The following is a 13,759-nucleotide window of genomic DNA, read 5'->3' on the forward strand; positions in this document are numbered from 1 at the left end:
GACCTCATTCTATTACAATAAATGCATTGTCTTCTGGGACAAAGTAGATAAGGTGGAAATGCTCAATTTTCTTATCCTTCAGCACATTTGTTTTCTAATTTACATTTCCCCATCAGGTTTATGTCTTTAAATGTCATACTTTAACCTGAAGGCTTTCAATCTGAGGCATGAAGCTTCTTGGTTTTCTCAGAGGAAACAACCCTGTCTGCCTATCAAAAATGCAGTATCGTAGTGAAATGTGACTGTGTGTGGAGCCATTTCAACTGGTTCAGGGAATTTGCTGTCACCTATTCATTTAGAGCCATTAAACCTGACATCTTTGAGCCTTCAAGTGATTCCTGTGGCGTTAAAAGTCGATGTGTATTTCATGTCATCCAGCTAAGTTATAATGGTTATACTTGGTTATTTCCTCTCCACAGAGATCTTTTGCATCTTCCCTCAATGATAATTGTACATGTTTCTATCTATTCTTTCACTGAGCTTCTGGACACATTTCTGTACCATTTGTTGCTATTTGAAAAAATAGGATGTTATTTAGCTTTTGCTCTTGGTTTTATAATACACCAGATTATTACTATACTATGCTAAGACATAAGGATTCAAGGCTGAAAAATACACAACCACAAGACAATATTGGTTTATTAAGAGGCTTTCAGATGGGTGTTTTCTTTTGGAAGAGCTATATAAAGCCTGAATATAACAGATGAGAATCAACATTTCAATTTCACAGACATTAGAGAGATGAAACAACAAATAAATTGTATTTCTCAAACTAAGTGACCTTAAAATCCAGCATTGCATCTCTGTATAAAGATGGCATAAAGAAACTTACTGTTGGAGGCAGTAGGAGGGAAAGGGTAAAGTGAGTGATCAAGAGGTAATTTGATTAAAGTGCAATATATTTGTGGGTGAAATACTGACTGGCAAAACCCTCTAAGCAATGACTGCACTAAAAAGATGAAGGGCTTGAACGTAAAGCAGGTCCCTTTCAAGTGAATACTAGTGGGAGGGGGAAGGATGAACAGAGAGGGTAAAGGAGGTGAATATGGTAGATGTACTTTATATACTCACATGAAAACTGTTGAAATTGCTTCAAGAAGTAGGGGAAAGGAATGAGGGAGAATGATGGTAGGGGTAAATCTAACCAAGGTACATTACAGGCATATATGGAAAGGTCACAATGAGTGCCCTCTGTACAACTAATATAGGCTTACAAAAATGTTCAAAAGGAAAGAAAGAAGACAGAAAGAAAAAAAAATCCAACTCAACTCTATACAGCTGAGTCACTGCAGATTAGAATAGTGAATGGCTGTTCCTTCTGACAAAGGAAGGACAAGACCAGCACTAGAAACCAGGCAAGCAATAGCTAAACACAATAAAGTCACTGGTAAACTCAGTTTACTGTCATTACCTACCCCTCTTGACATCAGTTGAGTCAAGTTTGATACAATATAACTTGATTCACTTACTAGGCAACCTTGGTCTTTCTCAATGAGTGGTGTTTACTGTCCTGTTCTCAATTCAGAATAAAAAATCAGAGTAGCCTTGTAAGTACAAGATCCCTGGAAACAAATTTCTGCATCATTATGAGTACTTTTTAAAGAAGTTAATTCCAAATGGAAGTAGGTTAGGTAGAAATTTGTTAAATTCTAAAATGTGTAATACAGCAAAGAAAAAATAGGGAAGGAGAAAGAAAACATAAAAGAAAAAGAACAGAACAAAAAGGTCAATGGTTATTTATGGAATGAAAAAAATAGAGAAAAGGGAAGGAAAGTAAATTCAATTGTCCCACTGTAAAGAGATGAAGGCAGATTATTCTGTAAAACAGTTATAGTAAGAATGGCAATGGTGTTTCACAAAAGTCTCTGTGTCCAAGCATGAAGCACACTTACACTGAGATATATAACCTGCTGAAATCGGATATAATATCCACAGAATTACAAATAAATGAAAGCAAAACTTTCATAGCTACCCCAAGGAAACTTTTCTTTTCTTATGCAGCAAAGCCACAAACACACATCAAGGAAATCTGCTTTAATCTCCAATGTTACTTTTGTTTCATACTTTGACTACTCTGTCAACCAACATTTCAAGAAAACTCTCTTTTGAGTTTTGCGATAATGCTAAACAATTTGGAGGAGAGAGTAAAATGAACAAGTACACAAGTAATAAACACATTTATTATTGAATTTGATGATATGTTAGCAGTGAATCCCACATGAATGGAGATGATTAGCTTCAAAAATGATTTTGAATGTTTTTTATTTAATAAACAATTCCAATAAAAATGTGTTAACATTTATAAGATATTAAAGACCATCATGAAGTGAAGCAAGAGAAGGAAAGGCAAATAACCTTGTTTGAGAATGAATTGAATCAGGTCTTTAATCATAAATTTAAAATATCACAGATTGCTGATCTATAAAAAGAAATCATTTGAAAAACAAAATATTTATTTAGTCAATTCTTTGAATATACATTGCAAGCAAAATTTTTATTTCTTTAAATTCATAAATGAATTCAGTCAAATCAATTATTTGGGCATTGCGCATAGAGAACCACTGGCCCTTTTCTTTCACTCTACTAGCCCACGTAAACAAAATTGCATTAATTTTAATCCTTGGCTCATAATGTTCTATTATCAAATGCTTGTGGAATGGCCCAACTTTTATTCATTTATTGACTCAATTTACTTTTTGTAATATAAGAAATATGGCAAAATCTATCAACCATCAGAACTAAAATATTAAGGATAGCTATCCATATGTTCCTTTCTCATTTCTTCCTCTTCCTAATGGTAACCTGAGGTAACTGCCTAGCATTTCTTGCTGTTCATACATATACTATTTCATATATGCTTTATATAGAGATATGTATATAATTTTGACACATAGTATATAGCTGACTCTACTACTCCTCAAGGGAAAAGGAAGTTAACAGATACCTCCTCTCAAGTAGGAAAGTGATAAAACTGCCCACAAAGTCATGTAGAAACTAGGCAAACTTGTTCACTTTGTCATCACAAGTTGATGGAAAAAAGTTTGTGTTCGTTAATTTACTTCAAGTGATTCAATACAATGAACAGTAGGCAAATGATACTTAGCACTACAAAGTGTTCAAGGATGGACATAGGTAGTCCCCTATCACCTCAGCACTTAGGATCTAGTAATTTACTTATTTATGCCACAGACATGGAACTAAAGCTATTGGAAATACAAAGAAGTTTTGTAGACATTACAAATCATGGCCTCACAAGACTCTAAGATCTGTGTTCTTAATCTGATGTCTTCTGCAGCATGGGTTTTCATCAGACCTGTTTCCTTTTTTCCTCTGATCATATAGACTATGTTGTCCACCCCCTTTTATAGCACTGTGGTCATGTGCCTAGGTCCTGGTTAATAGATTCTGGGAGGAAGTGATGTGTGTCACCTCTGGGACTGGAAGCCTCATGAAAACTGCTCTCACTCTTTACCGAGTCAAGGGCACTGAACCCTAAAGCATGCTGGAAACCCAAATTGGAAGAATTTTCTATCCCTGAATCACTTTATAGATGTCTGCTGCTGAACAGTCACATTAAAGAGTTATTGGGCAATAAATAAACTTCTAGAGTGATAAACCTCTTGGAATTATTTAGGGCTTATCTGTTGCCTTGCCTAGAATTTACTATATCCAACATTCTTCTTGCTTCTGAAAGAATCTCTGAAAGAATCTCAATGTAAAAATGTCTTTTTCTTGCTACAATGAGAATTGCAATTATGTGAGCAGTGTGTTTGTACAGAGAACCTGGAGTTTAAATTCTGGTTTGTCCTTGTATCAATTCATTTATCCAACAGATATTTTTATGGCCCAATTCATTTTGGTGTTCAAGAAACAGCAGGAAAGTAAAAGGACAATCCTCATGGAGCTTAGTTTATAGTGAATAAAGACACATAATTACCCATGAAGCATATTAAAATATAATATGCTAATGTTAGAAAGGGGAGTTTAAGGGGTGGTTAAATGATGATTTCAGAAAAGATGTGAATAAAATAAATACACTACTATAAAACAGTGAACTAAGTATTTCAGAGTAATACAAAAGGCTGAATATTATTGAAACTAAAAATGCATTTCAGTTATTTTAGCTAAGCATTAATTTATGTAAATGTGTTAATAGTTATAGCCCTTGTTTAATCAGAGTGTAAAGTCAAAATACAATATTTAAGTTATATTGGTAAAATTTCTGAATGGGTGAACTTCATGAGATAAATGCCTCTAATTAGTAGGTACTCAAAGGATGACAACTGATTATGTACAGGATGCTATTCATAAACCTTAAGAATACTAGAGAAAAATGAAGAAATATCAAGTCAGCAATGAAATAATTTCTAAATGACTCATATCAGTATTCTCCAGAGGAAAAGAACCAGTAGGATATAGATATATATATCATATAGGAAGATAGATAGATAGATAGAAAGATAGATAGATAGATAGATAGATAGATAGATAGATGATAGATAGATAGATATCATTCATACAATTTGATATTATGATACCATATAACTTAGAAGATTATGTTCATTTACCTTTGAGGATTTGAAGAAAGGGGAAAGTTTGTTTCTTATGTAAAGGTCTGGAGAGAGCTCTTCTCCATGGTGTCCTCAGAGACCCAGGCTCTCTTTTTCTTATCATTGTTATACCATCTCTGCATATGTGGGTGGAAAAAAGTGACAAGGGAGAAGTGGAAGAAAGGGCACCTAGCAACAGTCTGTTATGAGAGGAAGATTTCTGTCAGATGTTCAACACTTTTGCTTTCATCATTGGTAGATGGCCACACTAGCTGAAAGGCACAAAAGTTATGGGAGGTGGGTGTGCAAACTCTGGGAAGCTATGTACCAAATAAAAGTTTCTTCCTAATGTTATGAAAGAAATACAAAATGAATATTGGGAGTAAAGTAGTATATCAGCCATGATACAGTACAAAAGACTCTCAATAGTTTCTAAATGATACTGAGGGAGGTATTTCCACTTAGTAAATGAGGAAATTAAAATGCAGATGATAATTTATGCTAGGATCATTCAGCTAGAATGGGTAAAGACAGTCCATTTTTTTTAGTAATTGATCTATCTTATCAATTACTAGCTATGTAATCTTAGGCAGGTCACTTAATCTCCCTGAACTTCAGCTCACTAATTCATAAGAAACCATGAAAATTCCTATGTAGAAGGGCTGCTCTGAATATTTGAATAATGATTTGTGTCTAGTAGTACTCAAAAAATGGGATCTAATAAAAGTTGTGCTATAGCTGTGAAGGTGGTGCCACAATAGCAGAGAAGCAAGAAATACACTGTGAATTCAGCCCTAGATTTCTCCATTTTTCTTACATTATACTGCCTTTTGAAACACCTCAGTGATTTTTTTAGCAGCAATTAAAAAATTGATTTTTCTTATTTAATGCAGGCCAAGAAAGAGGGAAGTTAAAGACACTGTTTCAATGATACTTAACTAGCCTATTAATATCATTAACTAGTCCAATCAATAGATGTAATTGACCACTGTTTAATAAAATGTCGGTCAGTCTTGTTTCCAGATCCCTGATCTAGTGATCTAAATAAAATAATTTACTGCTTTACTGACCCACTGCCATTGCAGCTTTAAATACAGCTCAGCTCACATATTTTCTCCACAGTAGTGAATTAAGTGTTCTTATAATCTTGGTCGCCAACAGACACTACTGCTGACTATTTTGCTTAAGCTGAAAGTTTTTCTGTTCATCTCATTTCAGGGTTGCTATAAAAGCACCTGGAAATATTTTTTTTTAAGTAAAGACTCCTAGGATTCCCAAATCCCTGTTGAAGTAGATTCTATTATGGTAGAACCTGACCATCTGCCTATTAGTAATTCTCCCATGTTAGTATAACCCCCCTCACGTGTATCTCACCCTCAGGCCTGTCTGCTGTTATACACCTTTTCCTAGGTATTCATAGTAATCCAAGCAGGGTTGTGACAATAATCAATAATCCTCTTATCTGAAGAGCTTTTCAAAGCCCTCTGCCTTAACTAAAGGTTTTAAAAAATATATCAAAGCAAACAAAGAAATCAAAGCTTGATAGAATGCTTTCCTAAGGCTCTCCATATTCACTGGTAGATCAAATCCTACCCAGCATAGGTCGGCATAAATGAGACAGTCAGGCTAGAAAACATGGGGAGGAAGTCCAGGACTTCTCAAACAGCAGCAGAAAAATTTCACCTTCTGTCAGCATTGCACCAAACTCTGATGAGCATCTCTTACTGGGCAGAGCTCCGCATTCTCTTCTTGCTAAACAGAGCAGAACTGACCTCCAAAAACGTTTTTCTGAGTCATGGTATAAAAACGCATTTAGCTGAGTCCAGTTGCCTGATTTAGCAGACACCTTCACTTTTAATTCAAGACTGTGGCTTCTGATCAACACAACACTGATCCAATAAAACTGACCACAGTGACTACAGCATTCTCTCACCAAGATCTTAAGCCTGATCCTTAAACTGCCAAAGATCTAGGCTTATCCAAAAACAGCCAAAGTTTCTCACATATCATACTAACTAAATTAAGACCTCTTTGAAAGCAGTGTGTAGTAAAATGTGTATGACATAAAAGTTACATTTTAACAATTCTAAACATAGAGTTCTGAGGCACTAAATATATCTCTTGTTTGCAGCCATCACCACCAATCTCCAGAACTCTTTTCATCTTGCACAACTGAAACTCTGCACCCATTAAATAATAATTCACCACCCCATCCCACAACTAGGACCCTCCATTCTTCTTTCTGTATCTATGATTTTGAAAACTTCATGCACTTCATATAAATGGACTCATACGAGAATTATGCTTTTGTTTCATATCCCTTTATTAGTGTCAAAAACAATGACTTTTCTACTGGAGACATTCAAGAAATATATGTTGATATATTTGAAATATATCAAGAAATATATGTTGGATATTTGGATTTCATATGGAAAAAGTTTCAGTTTCTAAGTGCAATAGTTAGATGTTCTCCATAGAAAATGCCAAGAAATTCAATCTGTCCAAAGGGAAAAAATAAACCAAAAAGAACATCAAAAGATATCAATTCCGTAGAAAACGTCATCAAATAATGGATGAGTATATAACAATGATTTAATTGTTTCATTAAGACCAAAGATTTACAAAATTGCTTTTGTTTAATAACTTGTCTACAATTTCTAGTACCAAGTCTGCACTGCATTCTTCACTTTCTGATAAATTGTTTATATGGCCACTGGTACACCCTTGCACACTCCCAACAGGAACTCTTTCCAAAGTCCCTAGAAAGATCTTTATTATACAAAGCCCCTCAGATCTTAAAGGTAACTACACATAATGAGGGCCCATTGTATCACTGGGGTTTCTTTTGCTAGAATTCATTAAACTAAATCTGTCATATAATAAAACATTATGTAGTTCTAAGTACTTTTAATATAAAATAAACAATGGTAGTGGGATGGAAACAAAGAAAGATGTTATTTCAAATGGTTTACCAGGAGGGAAGGCTTTGCTCTGGAGAAATGACCTGAATGCAATGAAAGAAATCACTCTAAAGAACTAGAAGGAGTCTGTTCCAGTCAGAAGGAGTAGGAACTGCAAAGGTCCTGAGCCAGGAATGTGGTTGGAGCTTTCCCTAGCAAGAAGGCAAGTGAGCTAGATTAGAGAGAACTGTGAGTGTGAAGGGAGCAGAAAATGAGATTTTAAAAAATGTGGGGAACCACAATCTTGTCAGGCATGGCATTTATGATGTGTGAGTTAGAAAGATATTGGAGTTGGGGCACAGAAGTCTCATGATCTGATTTACCAAGTTGGTTGCTATGTAGGGTCAAGGGTAGACAGATTGGCCAGTGAGTTGAGCTTGTTGAATTGAGAATTAGTATTAGGAATGGTAAGAAGTGGTAAGACAAGGATATCACATTGACAGTGATGCAGATGCAGCTTGATTGCAAATGAGTGCTAAGGAAGAGGGAAGGGTTTAGAATAGGCACCTCTGCCCCAGATCAGCTCAAAGAATTATGGTGGCATATACTTAAGTGTGAAAGATGAGGGCAAAGGGAGGATCAAAAATTTGTGGATGGGAATAAATCTGTCTGTTTTAAAGTCAGACATTCCTTTTAGACATCTGAGTGGAGAATCTGAGTAGGAAGGAAGTTGACATAGCAACCTGGAGTTCAAGGGAAAGGTCAAACTGGAGATACACACTTGCCAGTCATTATTGCATAAGCAATATTTAAAACTAAGGACACAGATGAGATCATCTAGAGATTGAATCTAAACATTTGAAGAATATATTTCCTTTAGTATATAATATTTTACTTTCCTCTTTGTTCATGCAGAGAATGTTGCTGACTTAAGAAGAAAAACAGACCACATATCTACACTTATACCTTCATGTCTCTATGCACCTACTTTTCTTTTCTTTCTTTCTTTCTCTCTCTCTCTCTCTCTCTCTCTCTCTCTCTCTCTCTCTCTCTCTCTCTCTTTCTTTCTTTCCAAAGAGAGTCATATATACAAATTCAGGAAAAAAATAAAAATATATCTTGCAGTTTCCTGAACAGGTACACTAAACTTTGTCTGCTTTCTGACAACCCAGTACATTTTTTCTTATAACTCATACATAATTGAAAGCAGCGAACAGCTTACTGTCATAAAGAACTTTTTATGTGATAGTAAAAGATCCTGTTGCACATGTTAGTATTTGCCATAAACAGCACACTGAAGTAAAAAGTAAATGGCACGAGCAAGAAATTTCATTAGATTTTTAAAGGACAAATAAGTCCCTTCATGTTATGACTGCTAATCAATTCAATTACATGAATATTCATTGTGTGTCTGTTAAGTGACTGACATTGTGCTAGGGGCAAAGACATGAAAACAAATGAACAAAATCACAGATTAGGGATTTCACAGTGTAGCAGGGAAAAACTTTAATCCAATAATTACATTGCTGAGTCTATAGTTGCATGTTCAGATAAAAGATATTAAAGGTAACAACATGTTTTTACAAAAGCCATGATAATAACTTAGTCTGAAAAGTCAGAGACAAACTCCTGAGGAATTAACACTAGAATCTGGTAGAAGAGGAAGAGTTTACATAGCAAATGGGGGGAGAAGGCACTGTGTCTCCCACAAGATAAAGAAAATTCAATGTATTTGGAGAATTGAGAATGAGAGATAAGGTTGTCAGAAATCTTCTTCACACTGCTTATGTGACCTTTGGAAAATATTTCAATATTTTTATGGTGTGAGGACAGATTTATTACTACATTTCAATACATACTATTTGACAAAAGTTATGTTTCTGGAGATCTCTGACAAGAGAGTACTCCAACCAACATGTTGTTTATTTGGCATAATGAGTGAAGAACAAATTATAGAAAAAATAAAAGTTATGACAATGTAAGCATTGTGTAAATAAAATTTACACAAGAAAAAGAAAACCTTTCAGTTGTAATCCCATGTCAAAGGAAAAAATTGGTAAACTTGCAAACTTGATCTAATCCATGATTACCATGGTATATTTGAAGATCTCAGTAAATGAAAAGAATATGAGAGAGTTTTCTTATATTTCCTTCTGTTCTTTTGTTTGTTTCTGTTCTTGCCCCTATGATCATGTTAAATTACTATCATTTCAGAATGGCTTGCTATAGTTAAAAGATGGTGTTTTATAAGACTCATGACAACCAGTAAGAAAAATGTCTGTATTTGGTAAATCAAAAATAATAAAGGAATCAAAACACATTATCAGATTGAAATTTTTCATATGGAAAATTATTCTCGTTTTTTTTTTTGCTATTTCAATGATCCTTTTAACTCAAATATTATAGGATTTTAGAATTCCAGCTCCCACTAATAAAAACATTTTTAAAAAACAAAGTACAATTTAAAAGGGAAGCAAAACAAAACAAAAATAGAATTTCGCTTCCCAATTTTTAACATTAAGGGTACTGTCCATGGTCCTAATTATTCAGCTGTAAGAACAGTGAGTTCATCTATGCTAAGTTTGGCATAGCTGAGCATGTTTTGGGATCACCAAAAATACCACAACCAAAATGTACTAATTATAACCCTTGGTAGTAAGATTCTTGAGCATATTTTTAAGAAACACTTTTAATTTAAAAAAAAATATTTACACAGATATTAGGTGTGGCAACAGGAGGAATCTATTATCATCCCCAAAACTGAAGCAGCAAGTGAGGAAATGGTGTTACCCAAGAACAATTGAAGATGAAGTTATGGAACAGGGGACACCAGACACAAGCTATAGTCATAGAGGAGGCCTACATATGAGTCATTGCCACAGCATGCTCTATTAACTCCGTGGCCGCAAAACAGATTATTCTAAAATGTGGTAACATTTCTTATCTGTCTGTCACTATAGGTCAGGAGTCCAGGTGCAGCCTAGTTATGTCTTCAAACTCAGTCTCTAACAAAGCTGAAATCAAGTATTGTCCAGGCTGCAGTCACCACAGAGCTCAACTAGGAAAGGATTCATGCATTTCTGAAGCTCAACAATGTGGTTGCTGGCAGAGTTCAATTTTTCATAGATCTGAACTGAGGGCTGCCCTCCATTCCTTGCCACATGGGCCTCTCCTTAGGGCAGCACACCCTGGTGGCTCACCTTGGCAGAGCAATAAAGCTGAGAAAATCCAGAGTGTGTGTGCTTAGGCAAGGCAAAATTCATACTGTTGTATAAGCTAATCCCAGAAGTAACTATTTTATGACTTTTTTAATCTTCTGTTTGTTAGAGGTGGATCACTAGGTCCAGCCCATGCTCAAGCAGAGGGACCCACACAAGAGCATGAAAATCAAGAAGTCAGCATCATTGGGAGGCCTACAGTCATGTGCCTCCAGACTGGGACAATGTTGACAACCCAAAGAATGATTAAAATAAGTCCAGAGTGAGTAAAAATAAGGATTTTTAAAAAATAATTGTTTATTAGCACACATTACAATACAAGAGGAGAGATTCATTGTGATAATTCTATAGATGCATACAGTGTACTTTGAACAAGTTCACCCCTTCCACTTTATTCCTTTAACCTGCTTTTTCCTCCCTCCCTTTTACAGTGTTTGATGGGTTTCCTTATACTTATATTCTGAAGACATGTGCTTCAAGGTGAACTTGGCATGTAATCTTTAAAGGACTTTCCAAAACCATGATCCAGAACAGTGTTTTCAACCCTAGTACACTGAAAGTACATAGAGAAATTTTTTTAATTCACAAATTTCATCAAAATAATTAAATTAGAATCTCTAAAGGAGAAACCAAGTGGCAAGCATTTTCTCAAGGCCCCCAACTAATTTTAAGAAGCAATTGATGGCCATGTGAGGGGATTTGAATCAGAAAATTGGATTGTTATCTACTTTTTATTCAAAATGAGTCACCAACCAGGTTATCATTAAAGGATTTATGGTACCAATACACACACACACAAACACACACACACAAGCCCACACACATACACACATCAAATTTTGCCAGTGACACTTAAATAAACTTAGTAAGAATATGTGAGTGCACACATTCAGAAATATCCTTCATGATGTGTTTTACAAAAATGTTAATTAAAAGCCTAAAATTATTTAGCAACCAAAGTGTTTAGTACCAATAACTTTATAATAATCCTTTTACTACTGAAAATATTCAGTTAGGATAAGTTTAATCACAATATTTTGATTGAGTATACACTATCTTATAATTTTCTTGTGAAAGCAAATTAAACCCTCAGTGGTTTGTTTTTATAGGTCAGCAAGCATACAGATATTTTGTGCTGATGTTATACAAATTACATTTCTCTCCCTATTCTGCTGAACTTGGAACCATTCCAGAATAAAGTTAGTAGTCAGTAGACAGAAATAAGATAAATATGTACACTTTATTATTATTAATGAAAAGGTGGAGATCACAACTTGGATGCAAAGCTATAGTCCAGATTCTGATTATTTCTTGGATGGATAGCAATAAGGGATAATCTACCCATAGGAAGGCCTTTAGAGAAAGAATAAGTAACAAATACAGGCCAGAAATATTTCTTGCACGTTATTTTTTCCTAAGGACTGAGGTATACATTTTGCCCCCAGTTTGAGAAGAATAGTGGGCACATTGTAAGTATTCCTTATCACAGAGGAGTACTTTAATTTTTTTAAACATTTACTCTGGAGATAATCACAAATTAAACCTGAGTATAGGGCAATTTGTGAACTCAAGAATTGTGCTTCTTTGGATGGTTATGCTCATGACCTTATCATATGTAAACTAAAAAACTGTCCACAAATATGAAGGAAATCTACCTGTTATAAATTATTTGACATTAATTTTTAAATGCTTTTCCCTTGTTAGCCTTTTTACTTTTCTTTTTTTCAAGGTTGCTTTTATAAAGGTTCAGTCTTAGTCATCACTGTCACAGTCCCAGTGGCTGTGTTCCTGGCAAGTTAGAGACACTGTGTGACCCGAAGCAGAGGTTTGCCTTACACTGACTCTGATCCTTGTTTCTGTTTTTTCATAACACTCCAATCAACCAGTTGATTTGACAAACTTAATCAGCCAATTAACAAAAATGAGTGTATAAATTAAAGCATTAACAAAAATGAGTCCATTTGCCAATATAATAATATCCAAATTGAATGCTTAGAAGAGCATTCAATCCACCCAGAGCTGTAATTCAAACATTGTCAGTGGTCCTGTACTGGGTCTTTTAATAACATCTTTGCACCACTGACTCCATCAATAATTATTTAACAACCTAAATTAGATTAAATTTTATGGTGATCCTAAGAGCTTATTTTTGCACTTTTGTATGCCTGATCATCAGATCTATTCACAAATCTCAGCTGTGAAAAAACAACAAAATTCAGTGTGAGAAGCAATACAATAAAGAAGAGGAAAACCTGGGTGACTATATTTTTCTAGAGCAAGGAGCTATGAAAATGACTGAAATGCAAACCTCATGTTTTATTTATCAAGGTTCAAGTAATAAAAATTTAAGAGCAGTGTCAAGTAAGGCAAATAGATGTTTTTAAGACCTTGGGTATTTCTGCTGTCAGTGAAGCTCCAACTCTCTTGTGGTATATCATTTAACCTCCAATTTGCCCTTCTTCACATTAAAAACGTCCAATTTCTTTCCTCCCTAAGATTTATAGGAGAAATAGTAAAAACTGGTTAGAAATGACTTTTCAAAAATAATGTATTACTAAATGATTTTGTCATATGTACAACCAACTACCTGATGGTCAGCCTACTCTCCCTGTCAAAATCTGAAAATTCCTTTCTTTTTCTTATTTTTATAGATAACACCATTTTTATTACACTTGTCATTATGGAATCAATTTGGGCATAGATTCAAACATATTATAACTGTATAGATTATCCATTAACAATAAGTCTTGCTGCTTCTGATAGCACTCATCAAGATACCTTTTTTCCATCTGTAAAATGACTCAGCACCATGCAATGGAATGAGTAACTTCTGGGAAGATTCAGACTTTAAGGGTAAAATTTAAGCCTAACTTTTACCTTACGCCTAAATTTAAGCCTTTTAAACCTAAAATTTAAGACATCAAAAGAGTGTGGTAGTTAATCTTGATTGTCAACTTGATTGGGTTGAGAACTACCTAGGAGATTAGAAAAGCACACTTCTGGGATATCCATGAGGGTCAGTTTCAGAAAGGATTAACAAAGGCGGAAGACTTGCCCTGAAAAAGCGAAAGAAAGAGGAAGCCTCTCTCTC

This window comes from Castor canadensis, chromosome 3, assembly GCF_047511655.1.
Source record: "Castor canadensis chromosome 3, mCasCan1.hap1v2, whole genome shotgun sequence".
Taxonomy (NCBI): domain Eukaryota; kingdom Metazoa; phylum Chordata; class Mammalia; order Rodentia; family Castoridae; genus Castor; species Castor canadensis.